This window comes from Haliotis rubra, unplaced genomic scaffold (assembly GCF_003918875.1).
Source record: "Haliotis rubra isolate DU_JTF1 unplaced genomic scaffold, ASM391887v1 Scf2067, whole genome shotgun sequence".
NCBI classification, from domain to species: domain Eukaryota; kingdom Metazoa; phylum Mollusca; class Gastropoda; order Lepetellida; family Haliotidae; genus Haliotis; species Haliotis rubra.
The window spans coordinates 9,917-24,262 of NW_025766078.1; positions in this window are offsets into that span (position 1 = coordinate 9,917).

A 14,346-nucleotide genomic window follows, 5' to 3' on the forward strand; every position below is an offset into this window, starting at 1 on the left:
TCAGAAAATACAATCCTGGACGCCTGGTAAAGGGAACTTGGGTATTTGGGGGCATTTGTAGGGAGACTAGAGAGTTCTTTTTGGTGCCTGTGGAGAGGCGGGATGCCCAGACTTTACTCCCTCTAATAGAACCTCACATTAAGAAGGAGACCACAATTATTTCAGACGAGTGGGCTGCTTATTGTAACATTGGATATCTAGGCTACGTCCACGACACTGTGAATCACTCCAAACAAATTGTTGGTAAATACTTTCTTTCAAATTATTATGTAAAGGGTCATCATCTATCTCATGCAATCAGTGATTTGATCACTTTCTATCATTACTTTCTGTTGACCAGCCTGATGTCTTACCTATTGTTTCACCACATGTTGTAAATGCTACTGATGTGTCAATACTTAATGCTGCTATTACTGAGCAGGAAGTTTTGTTTCACATTTTACATTCTCCTAACAATAAGTCCCCTGGACCTGATGGTATAGCAAATGAGTTTCTTAAAGCATCAAGTGCCTCCATTGTACCTTTTCTTACAGTACTGTCTAATCAGATATTTGATAGTGGTAATTTTCCATGTGGTTGGGGCAACAGTATTATATGCCCTCTGTTCAAATCTGGCTGTAAATGTAACCAAAAAATAATTATAGGGGTATATCTCTTATTGATTCTATTTGTAAAACATTTTCCTATATTTTGAATAAGCGTTTAAAATCATGGTGCGATGCACATGAAATTATTAGTGAGTCCCAGGCAGGCTTCAGAGCAGGGTACTCCACAATTGATCATATTTTTTCTCTCTTCAGGCTTTAGCCCAAAAAATATTCTGGTAAAAAGAGAGGTAGATTTTATTGCCTTTTATTGATTTCTCAAAGGCTTTTGACACAATAAGACATGATGTTCTCTTGCAGTCTTTAGCTGAAGTTGGTATTTCTGGTAAATTTTATAATATAATATCATCAATGTACAGCAGTTTATCTGCATGTGTTAGAACCTCAAAGGGTTTATCTAAGTGTTTTACACGTAACATTGGTACCCGTCAGGGTTGTGTGTTAAGCCCACAGCTGTTTGTCATATTTATTAATAAGTTGTTTTCCTTAATGGAACAGGAAGGTGGTATAGGTGTTAGTGTTTCATCTGCTTTTAACAATTTGTGTTCACTTATGTTTGCTGATGATGTTTCTGCACTTTCTGATACTTGTAATCAGTTACAAAAGAAGATAAATGCACTTGAAAGTTTGTGTAAACAAACTGGAATGTCAATTAATCTAAGTAAAACAAAAGTTCTTGTTTTTAGAAATGGTGGGCCATTACGGGAATATGAAAAGTGGTTCTATAATGGCAATCCTATTGAAACTGTATCCTTTTATAAATATCTAGGACTTGTATTTACACCAAAGCTTGTATGGAGTAAAGCGCAAAGCTGTCTGGTATCTCAAGCTAACAAGGCAATATTATCTGTAAATGGTTTTCAAAAAAAGATGGGAAGAGTGAATTGTAAAGACATATCAACTCAAAACATTGACTACATAACAGTCTCGTTACCTGTTGACTGGGTGCCGCCCAACCTATTGCACAACTGAGCACAATAGCCGGCCCAGAATTGTGTGTTGGACTGTTCCATTTTTTTCGTAGGTAAAGTAGGTTGTATTTAAAAACAACAAGAAGAAATAAAATTATTTCAAACACTTTATTCTAATACGTTTTGAAACTGAAAAAGTATCAGAGGATGGAATGAAGTATTCTTGGTCAATCAACAGGGACCAAAAAAATACACCTATGTCTTGTTCAAGACATAACAAATAACAAAAATGGCTACATGTTTGTCCTCTTGCTAAACAGGAAGACATACAAAATATTTTAAGCCACAAAATGACCCCAACATCATAGTGTGAACGCAGCTCAAAGCACTGACTAGGTAAAATATACATCTGTCATAAAAATGACAAGAAGGAACAGAAAACAATAGCATCTACCCATATGAAACCTAAAACATGTGACATTACATGTTTGGCTACTTGCTAAACAGAAAATGACCCCAACATCATAGTGTTAATGTAGTTCAAAACACTGAGTATAAGGTCAAAAATTGATCTGTCATAAAATATTACATGAAAGAACAGAAAACAATAGCATCTACTTGTATGAAACCTAAAACATGTGACATTACATGTTTGGCTACTTGCTAAACAGGAATGACCCAAACATCATAGTGTTAATGTAGTTCAAAACACTGAGTATAAGGTCAAAAATTGATCTGTCATAAAATATTACATGAAAGAACAGAAAACAATAGCATCTACCTGAATGAAACCGAAAACATGTGACATTACACGTTTGGTTACTTGCTAAACAGGAATGACCCAAAACATAATAGTGTTAATGTAGTTCAAAACACTGAGTATAAGATCAAAAATTGATCTGTCATAAAATATTACATGAAAGAACAGAAAACAATAGCATCTACCTGTATGAAACCTAAAACATGTGACATTACTCATTTGGCTACAGTCCAAAATATTTATTGATAAATGAACTTGAAAACTGACTCAATGTGCCATTCGAAAACTGTAAACACACAAAATACATTAATATTTGTTTTCCAACAATAAAATGCAATTTCATCAGACCCAATGGACTTTGAATACATCCATGTATTTCTGAGCAAGTCAAGTGGCTACTGAGTGAAAACACTTGGACAAGTCCTCCTGTTGTGGCCCATGGCTTGACAGACACTGCATCTAGCTGCACACACACGTCTTCTTGAATTCACTAGAACTTCAAGCCTGTTCTGTTTTAGCATTATTTGCTTAAGAGCATCCCGCCCCTTTTGAGATGTAGATCTAAAGAACCATGATTTAGTATTGTCATTCAATTTTTCAAAGCCTTGCATTTTAACATATCCTGAATGTGGTAAGCAAGCACATGCATGTAAAGGGTCATATCTTTGCTATGGTACACTTGGGTAAAGACTTTTATCCATTGCTTACATCTGTCAGCAATCACAGTATGTTCTGATTCATCAAACCCCCTATCTCTTCCCAGAAGAGTACAGATATTTCTGAAATCTCACCAGAGAAACACAATCAAGTCAAGTTTCTGGTGACCTGGCATCAGACTACTGAGATTTATAGTTTCACCAATGAGTCTATGTTCTGGCCCAGTAAAATCACTAAATGTGAATCTTCCAGAGTCACGGTCATTCCTGAATTGAAATCAATTCCAAGGCCATGCACATATGTTTCAAATTTGAAAACATTGTGACATTTTGTCCTGTCATATTTGCCAGTACATCTTTCAATATTATCTCTCTTTCTCAATTCATAGATCAAATGCTTCACCAACTGATCTGATATTCTCAGGTATAAATGAAGTAAATCTGGTACTGCTCTTTCAAGTGGAATAAAGTCAAATAAGGGGGGATGCAAACAATTGTAATTTTGTTTTTTTTCTACTGGCCAATTCAGTTATCTCCTCTACTGTCCTGCCCCCAAACTCTGGTGAAGCTACAGACCACCTCTTATCCATGTCATGCCTATCTTTAGATGGACATTTGCACCAAATGCAGCTGTAAGTAGATGCACATGATGAGATACCACACACCATGTTCAGGAATTTCAAATCTCCACCAAGAAAAAATATCAAATGTAGAATCAGTTTGCCTATTGTTAATTGTTCAAGTTACCTTGCTTCAGATATAACATCTTCTAAAGCACTTTTGATATTGTCATAAGATTCACTTTCAGAAAACACAGCTAGCAAATAGTTACCTCGCACAGAGATACAAAGTTTGTCATCAAGAACAGTAAAACCAAACTTTGTAAGTTTCTTACGTCTACCAAGATCAGTTCCATCGCCTGTCAGTTTGACATGAACTGTTTTGGTTTGCAATATAGCATTTGCCCTACCAGAGGATATCAAATCAGAAACTTTGTGGGTCAATCTTGCCCTCAAAGACTGTTGCACCCAAATGGAATTGTTTGGAGTGGGTGTAATAAACACCTTCGAATTTATTTCCTTGATTCTAGTTTGTACAACATTTGACCTTGGAAGAGTAGGAACTACCATTGACAGCTCATGATATGTTCGGTTAGATACGTTTTCTGAATCTTTTACAAATAGTAAACTGTCCAAGTTCAAATCTGCGGTGTTTCCCTTATTACTCATCATGGTGTCATCAGTATCATCTAATCCCAACAGCATGTCCTCACCACTAAACTCATGTTTGACATTAACTAAGACAGGCTCCAACCCATATCTCTTAAGAAAAGTCACAGATTGCTTACACTCATTAATTAGTCTTTTTACGTCTGTAACGCTGAGACAATAACCTACTGTTAACTACTTGCAATGGTCTCGCACATTTGTTGAATTGTATCCCTAACAAACTAGAACAAACCTTTTTATATTTCCGTTTCAGTCTCAATTTCTGATACTGTAACAGTTGTTTTCTTTTTCTGCTGATGGAACTTCAGGAGTAAATGTTTTTTACTTTCCTTGTCCCTTTTTAACTGACTATGCATCTTTGCATAGCAAAGTTCTGAAACATATACTTGAAGTGTATAATGTTCATTCTCCCAAGCATCTATTAGCTGCTTAAACTGTTTGCCTCCTTTGTTTCTTGTCTTATTATGCTTAGATATAAGTTTCTTAAGATAAGATTTAAGTGGAGGAATAGTTTTCTCAGATATCACATATCTGACATCAATATTTTGCCCCCTGCATATAGTCTCTAAGACTGTTTGACAAGTAACATTACAAAATTTATTCACATGATCAGTAACCTTGAAACATTCCTTGACTAGGTATCCTTTAGCAATACTAACAGCTATTTTCACACACTGTGACATATCTGAACCAAATTAAAATAATCCAGACAAGATTTAATCGGCAATAAATGTCATGTTGACAAGTGCCATCGTCGTACAGCACACATGAGTTTTGTTGAAACAACTGCATGTAACACTTGCAACAACTGGGTTCTTATTTTGAAAAAAAACCACTTTTTTCAAAGTTATTAATTGGCACAGTAAATTGACACGTCTAACAGAGGATAGTATTTGTTCATCATCATTATCAGGCAAATATTGACAGAATTAAACAGCCATTTGTAAACAACATCTCAAAAAGTTCATGTCAGCTCAGTTTCCTTTTTCACGCACAAACTTCATCTTGAACACAAAGCCAAGATGTACTAGTTTTGGTCTCAAACTGACATCAAATTCCTGCCTCAGCTTCCTCTCATAATATCTGAACACAACACTTTCTCTGTTGATGTACACAAAATCTCCAGCTGCATTCACAACTCTAAACCACCAATGCTCCCCAAATATGGTGTTTGCACTATACACATCAGTGAATCTATACTCTTTTCCTGGTGAGTGTCCCCCCCCTCCCATTCTTTTGTCTGTGTAGAAACAGAGAGTATTTCAGCTATAATTGCTGAGGAAGCCAGAGGAAGCCTTATCATGGCTAGTGAATCAACACCCCGTACAGAATTGAGCTGGTCTTTAATAGCTGTAATCAGGTGAAACTTAAAGATTTCAGCTGGTTCTGTGTAAATGGTGGATCTTGTCACTGTGCTAGATTCCTGTACCCACTGATCATACCGGCTGTAATGCACCTTGTAGAAGGTTTCTCCATTGTCTGCCTTAGAATCCAAAATGTCCACATCATAGAAATCCTGGCTGGACCTGGCAGTGGGTGGATCTCGGATTGGAGTTTCTGGACTGTAATACCTGGTGCCTTGCCGGGCTCTCAGTATCGGTGGCATTCTGACTGACAAGAAAAATATTTATATCCAAATTGGTATTGAGGTTTTGAAACTTGTGACCTACAGTTGGAACTTACAATACATGGAGCAATCAGATCAAGCTGTCAAGTTCAACCAGGGAAGGTGACTGCTAGTTATTTAAAAAGAAAAAGTATGACTTAAACAACAGATTACAAGGTGACATTTTACTGCATTATTATTAATTGCATACTTGCTAGGCATGTCAGGAAGAAACCCTGTTCATCGATACCTTTGTAGTGATATCTTAATAAATACTAATAAAATCATGTTAGGAAGAATAATCTGATTAATCCCATAACATTTATCGCTCAAACTGTTATAATATTCTTTCAATTTTTCATTGATTTCACCTCCTTTCATTAAACAGTGTCATTATACTCATAATGATCTAATGGTTCCTTAACCAAAACCATAGTCAGCCATTGGGGGGGGTATATGAAATATGAATATCATACAAATTTATATTTAATGTTTTGAAACTATTAAAACGCTATTACTAACTTCACATTTCTCATAATTAGTATTTCTGGAATTTTGTAATCACTGATTTCACAAACACAGTGAAAAAATGTCCATGTATTTTGTCAAGCTAATGATAAGTTTACACTGATATGTTTTCAACAGTGCTATTTCATTACTGTAATATCATCATATAAGCATGGTTTACAGTAAATATTTCTGTACTTGAGAACTGTAGCTGTACCATTACATATTACAGATGTACTTGTAAATGTCCATTGTAAACCTCTTGTTTATAAAATATGTTCCACTAGACAGTCATACTTTCTAATGAAAGCACATGTATTTTAAAAGGTAGCTAACATTTCACCCTCCTGTAATTGTCTTCCTGGGACATTAAATGTTTCTCTTCAGTGTCATGCCAATTTTGGTCAAATATTGTGATTAGGACATACACTATCAATACAGGCTCATTGTTTCAGATCTATTGGAAAAGACAGAGACATTTGTGTAGATCTTTATAAACAAATTCATCAGTAACAAAATGCATCTGATGATACCACTTTTCGGCCTAAAAAAACCAAAATAAAGAAACATAAAACCCAAGTTCTTTAAACACTGTGGTGTACAGTGCTGCAAGGTAAAGCTACACACCTACGAGATAAAACACCAATTTTACCAGTAAATACTCCCACATTTAAAAACCTATGTTTTGGTGAAAGATTAGGCTTATATTGACAAGACTGATGTAGAGAATTTAATTACAAATACCTGTGTCAGTAATGACCACCCCACTGTTTCCATAGTTCAGCAGGTTTAAGATAGCAGGGAATGTGTGAAGGCACATACAGCATTCCTGACTTTCACATTTTCACAGATTTTTTCAGAAGCTGAGGGAAGGACTTGTAATTTGTAGGGTTTTCATAATTCATTTTTAGTAGCTTGTAGTAATTTGTATCTTGGTTACGGATGGTATCTTATAATATAGGGAGTTTCCTAATTAATTATTGAGCAATCTGTCATTATTCTTGAAACATTTGTTACTTTAGAAACTTTATTTTGCAATATGTCTCAAACATACAAAGGAAACAATGTTTTTCATTATTATTTACTTCATGTATTTATTTGAGTGGATTTTATATAGGTGTGCATCTTTTTTACCCTACACTGCTGATCACGAGTCCAGTTTTTGTCCACCCGACTAAAATATTCACTCTGCGACCTGACTTACCAACTGTTCATACCTGTTGAGTGTTGATCCCTCCAAAGACGTATTTACCGCTTCGATCTCTCAAACATCAACCCTGAAATCATGCAAAACAGATCATCATTCAGTCATTGACAGTGCACGTAAATGTCATCCCCCTTAATTGGTGATCCGTCACCCCCGTCGCTGAGTAGAGTGGATTCACCAATAAAATTTTGCCTTAATTGAAGCGTAATTCTGACAATTTTGAGACCAACTCATTCTACTGGACATACACAAATTCATCAGTATTATTTTCTACATGTAATCACTTGGACATTGCAACTACTCACTTGTAAACTGCAATACTACGCACCGTTTCATCCTTGTGCAGTGATCCCTGTCGTCCAGCAGCTCACGCAAATGGCGTGGACATCTCAAAACGAGGCTCGGCCGCTAGAAAAGTTTGGCGGCCTGGTACGAAATTGGCATTATATTTAATCACATAATTCTTTACAAAATACATTTCATAAGTGCACAGAACACATAACCGGTGTATCCAGTCTTCCAGATGAATTGTGAATCATTTTACGAACTTTTCAAACAGGGGCAGCCTGTGAAGTCTTAGTTAACATCATGCTGCCTAATCCTCGTCATAAAATATAGAAATACGCTTTCATTTCAGTTTCAACATTTAAAGAACCACTAAACTTTGTTTTGTTACTCTTTTAACCATTACATATGAAAGATTTGTGGTTAGTCTTATGCGGAACACCAAATTTATTCTTTAAAAACTTGTGGTTAATTAATACCGAGCGATTAAAAGTGGCCAAAAAGTCGCCTGCTTCCCTCTCGCCCGCCAACGAAACCCCAGACAGGTTACGTAACTCTGTCGCCAGAGCACTGCAGTGACGTCATATGAGGAACGATTTTCAGTTAGTTGTATAGAAAATGTGTAGCACGCTCATCATTTTGATGATTTCTCGACATCAACGAAGACATGCCGAATCGTTGCTTTGTCGTCAATTGCTCCTAGGGGTCGGGCGATGGTGTCCCCATGCACAGATTTCCACAGGACCCCGCAGTTCGTGCTAAATGGGTTATGTTTGTGAGTGCGAAGCGAGCGTTGTGGAAGCCTGAAACTATATCTTACTTGTGTTCAGATCGCTTCACGGAAGTTAAAGAATCAAAACTACTTACTAATTGTAATAAAATATGCATATGATTGATGACCATAAAGATTTTCCATGACACAACTTGTAACATAACGATTTCTTCCTCGGAAGCGAGGTTGTGGTCGAAGTAACAATAATATTGTAAGTAGTATTATATTGACACCCACCTCGCTGCCAGGAGAGAAATTGTTATGTTATACGCTATGTCATGCAAAATCCTATTGGCCATCAATAAAATACATATTTTACTACCAGTAGAAAGTAGTTTTGATTTTGTAACTCGGTGAAAACAAACCTAAATACCATTTATCCTCAGACTGGCGGATGTTCCCGACAGGGCGCCGCCATTTTTAAAAATAAAAAAATCTGTTAGAATTAATGAGATTATAGTTTGTTTTCATCAAGTTAGAAAATCAAGACTACTTTCTACTCGTAGTTAAATATGTATTGGAATCATAACCAAAAGCATTTTGCATGACACAACTTATAACATAACGATTTCTTCCACGGAAGCGAGGTGGGGGTCGAAGTCACAATACTGCGCGATAACTTTCTTGCTACATTCCCATGGTTAATGTCCACTCACCAGTATGTAGATACTAGTCAATGTGCGTCTTTATATTTGGTCTTATAATCCTAATTAAATACTTGTATGCATTTTGAAACTAAATAAAAGCAGACGATCTGCTGAATACTTATAGTGAATTTATAACAGAACTGTAATATCTAGACATTATATAGTTTGCCAATGTGAATCATAATTCGCACACACACACCCTAGTGCATGTTGTCTGTCTCATTACACTTCACGGCGAAAACAATGATTCTGTTGATATGCTACGACAAATGAATAAAAACAAAATGCAAATATTAAAATTAAAACAGATTAAAGTTATAGGAACAATATCAGGCCATTACCTTGTTCGAGGAATGTATCCATCAATATCCACAAAACTGTTCCAAATGATGTGTCTTTTAACAGTTTAATATACGAAAAAGTGATAAATCTTTTCAGGTATTGGTATATAGTCTCATTGGTCACCCAAGATAGCACACCTGGCAACTAATTGCATAATGTCCGCCTTTCTTTAAAAACAGTAATTTAGTTAGCCAATAATGGGCAATCAATCAATGTATTGCCGGTTAATCCTTTGAAAGAAGGACGTTGTTTTTACGCAGACACCGACACGACAGAGTGTATTCAGTATAGATTAGTAAATCTACATACATAAACACTACCTTTTGACAATTCCGCTGTGTAAGATAAAAGTAATTAATCAATCAGCGTGTTATCGGTTAATCCTTTGATCGATGTTTATAATGTTGAATATTTACTCCAGACACAAGAAATGCCAAATGGGAACCTTTGTCGGGTAATCTAAGTGTGTTACCACTAATTATACCTGTTATAAATTCATTAACTGACCATCAAGTGAATGATGACAAATAACATATGTAGGTATATACCACCTAACACGGGTTACAACAAGGGAGTATTAATTGCTGTATTGCATGTGAAAACTTATGGGCCGACACTGTTTTGAGAATACAAACAGATTTTTACATGACATGATTAAATATCGAGGTAAAAAACACAGAAATGGGATCAATTTGAATCAGTCATTATACAAATAGGGCCTAACGACACCAATCGATTTTGACAGAATCGTCTATGAAAACAAGTTGTAACTCGGAAACTAGGCAAAGCAGGAGACAAAACTAAATGACAGTAGATTGTGAGAACATATAGCTTTCATTTTCCACAACAATTGTCACGATTTCAGGTTTATACAAGCCTGTAAACAAGATAATTTAACCCCTAAAATGTAGATGAATTCTGCATCGGCCCTCAAAGCTATTCCTCATATGACGTCACAGATGCGCGCCGCTCTGATTGGTTGAAATTTCGTTCGCGGGTGAGAATTGTGCACTGTTGTCAAAAGGTCGATTTAAGTCAATTAAAGGTCGAAATGAGTAGTTTTAATGACGGGGTTTCATTTATAACGATGCCAGTTAGTGATTTATGTATTTTCACCCCCTAGGGTTTATGTGACCTTTAAGATGTGCAACTTGTGTCAAAAAATATTTTATTTAAGTATGGTTTTAGCTATGCATGGATCAGTCAGGATGTTGGCAATGTTGATTATTTCATATCCTTGTTTAAGCAGAGACTTTCGGATAATCTTAAACAATGTTGGTCCACTTCAATTCAAAATTCTGATAAGTGTTTTGATTACTCCCAATTTAAGACATTTTTAAATGTGGAAAGGTATTTAAATTCTGATATTCCTTTACATCTCAGATCTGCACTCTCTAAATTTAGATGTGGTAATTTAAATTTAGCTGTTGAAACTGGAAGATACAACAAAGTTAATTACAATGAGAGATTATGTCTATTTTGTCAATTGGATGACAAAAATGTTATTGAAGATGAATTCAATGTACTCCTTAAGTGTAAACGTTTTTCTGATTTAAGGTTAAGATATATTCAGAAATATTTTACTGATTTTGATCCAAATGCCAATTTTATTAACATTATGAAAACACATAATGATCGTATCATAAGAGATGTTAGTATTTTTCTGTATCATGTACTTGAGCGCATTAGAAATGTTCCTCTTACACATCATGTGCACTAAACTATCTATATCATGCAAATGACTGTATGATGGGCCTGTGGCCTTTTTACTGAATAAACTTGTCTGTCTGTCTGTCTCATCTACCTACACTTGTTGGCGATCTATAGCCTGTTTTTTATATTGTACTGTCCAAATAGTGCTATCAGTTTTAACTTTCCACACTAGTTTTAGTTGTAATTGTGATATTCTAGTTGTTTTACTGTCCTTCGTCGACAGGTTTTCATAATACACATATATTCCATTTCAATGTCACATATGTTCTTGTCACGATATGGCTGAAATATTGCCGATGTGACGTTAAATAATAACTCACTCACTCACACTCAGGTCCAGATCTTGTCATTCTCCCCAATAGAATCAGCCCATCTGACCTGGATAGACCTTGGAGGAACGGAGGTGTGGATGCTTGGCCTGCTTTACTTCAACAGTTGTTTCCTTCCCTCGAATGCTGCTTACGAGCGGGCCACATATACCTTCTAGGCATTTACACAACTGGTCATCAACTATACACATTTATCATATGAGCACTTATCATTTCACAATATCAACTTTATCGTCAGTAAATGATCTGTGATAGCTAGAAAAGGTACCAACATGGGACGATTAACAGTCACAAATCATTCGGTGGCTGTCTAATAAGCCTATTTGGTTTATTCACTCAGGTAAGAAACTTTAATATCTTCTACTCTGTTACAACCTTTACCACAGGCTATTATCTCTTACGGAGAGCGGAAGGTCGCGGGTTCGATCCCTGACCGCGTCATACCAAAAGACTTTAAAATATGGTACTTGTTGGTCCCTGCCTGGAGCTCGGCATTAATGGGCACAACAAGAACTGGTCAGCTCGAACTCAGTATAATGTGTCTGAGTGGGGTATTCATGCTTCACTGTGGCATGGTATCTCAGTGAGCTAGCACTATAAAACCAGCTTAAGTCTGGGCTTGAACATGCAGCCGCACATACACATGCATGCACGTCGTCATATGAGTGAAATATTCTCAAGCACGACGGTAAACCCAATTTCACCTCACCTCACCTCACCTCACCTCACCTCACCTAACCTATTATATCTTACGTTTAATCTGTTGTATATGAACTATATGTTACCATCCTTAACATTTTCTGGTTTGTTTCTCAAGTATTCCCAGGTACTATTGCCAATAATAGAGCACTTCATTTCTGATTCAACCTTACTGCGCTGTTCTGAATATGTATGTGTATACTGTGACTGCCTGGTAACTGAGTATCGTGTGCCGGGAGTGCTCTATTCAGTGATACGTAAAATGCTGTACCTTCATGTTTATCATGACTAATGTAAATGTATTGTTATTTCAGAGGTACAGATAAGCTGCGTATATGCGTAAAATTACGCCAATATTTATGTGAAAACCCAATTTCTATTGCGTACAAGTACACTTGAATTTTTGTAAATACTCAATAACTTTGATCTTACAAGCGTACCCACAAAAATGTCAAATGTTAGCTTGCAGACCGGTGGAAAGAAGAAATAACTGACGTATATTGATAGGTTCTATTTCAAATCATGAACTTGGCAACTTGCAGTCTTTATTATCGTTTCTTATATTACAGATCTAAATATAAGTAACAAACACGTAAATCAGCATTTAACTTTATATTTTCACAATTAATGGAAAATGAGATGAACACAAGCGAGTGCATAACTCAATGACCCAAAAAGTTATCTGTAGCTCTGTAATACTTTTACAACATTGCTGTTTCTGATATATATGCACTTTTATACACGATTGTAACGTAAAACCAGATTGCACTCATGTTTTAGAGAAGGTTATTCATGTCATGCTGCTGATGTAGGGCGGTGTTGTCTCAGATACTCCAACAGACCAAGCCTGTGAACAATTACTTAGATTTAATAGAGTGAGTTGACTGTTGTAAATAAATCTTCAAATTAAAGATAAGGTCAGAGAGTCTTTTTTTCGATTGAACTGATAGCCCGATTCGTGTATCATAATTTACACCCACCGGTTTTGCTTTTGTAGAGATTATGCCTTCAGATGCTGGCGATCTATAGCTGTTTTTTATATTTTATTGACTTCTTTAATTACACTGTTTTAGTTTTACATGCTAGTTTATGTTTATATCTGTGATACTCTAGTATTTTTACTGTCCATCGTCGACAGGTTTAACTCTTCACATTGTTTTCATTTTTGTATTGTATAAATTGTTTTCGTCACGATATGGCTGAAATATTGCCGATGTGACGTTAAATATTAACTCACTAACATGTAGAGATGAGGTCGGCATAATCTTCACTTGCCAGGGATTAATTTGATGAACCCCAGGGTTGGAGCCCTTCAAAAACACTCTATGCCCATGTCATGCGCAACTGGATGTCCGTTATCGGTGTACAACCATTCCGAATAGATATTTTCATTCAAAATAAAAACACAATGAAACCCGATTACTAGCAGTGCTCCCAAAAGGTTTGGTTACGTGGGGAGGGAGGCCCGTGAGACAGCATGTCAATTTTTTAGAGTCAGTCAGGATAGCAGATGGATCAGTGTGAAGGCATGTGGTCTACATGACACTTACAGCACGCCTTGCTCTTTCTCTTCTTAAAGCGAATTTGTTCATCTGACCTGGAAAGCAATCATGTCGTCTTCCTCAAACTTCGCGCTGACGGTCCAGTAAGACAGGGATCTGCCGACTCAGCTTATACGATCCTTTGTGGATGTCTGAAGGAAGACTCTCAAGGGAATCAGAACGTTCGGAATACTTACTTCTGGACCATAATACCTGGTGACATCTTGCTGAACCACTAATATACTAGTGTCTGCATTAGTTTTATACCTTAGCTCTAGATTTCCAGTTGCATCAAAGCTGATTGGATTCAAACATCTCTCCAGCCGTATTTGGTTTTATTAATTCAATATTATTTGTAGAATTTGTATATATGCAATGGTCTTTTACTCTAGCATGCCCATGTCGTTGTGTCATTCCACTGTCCACTGCTGGGGGTTGGCCTGTTTGACTTTCACTCGTTGATATTGAGGACATATTTTGCTTTTCAAATTTTAACACATTTAGACTGCCTGTTGCTCCCATTTGCCACTGTTTGTC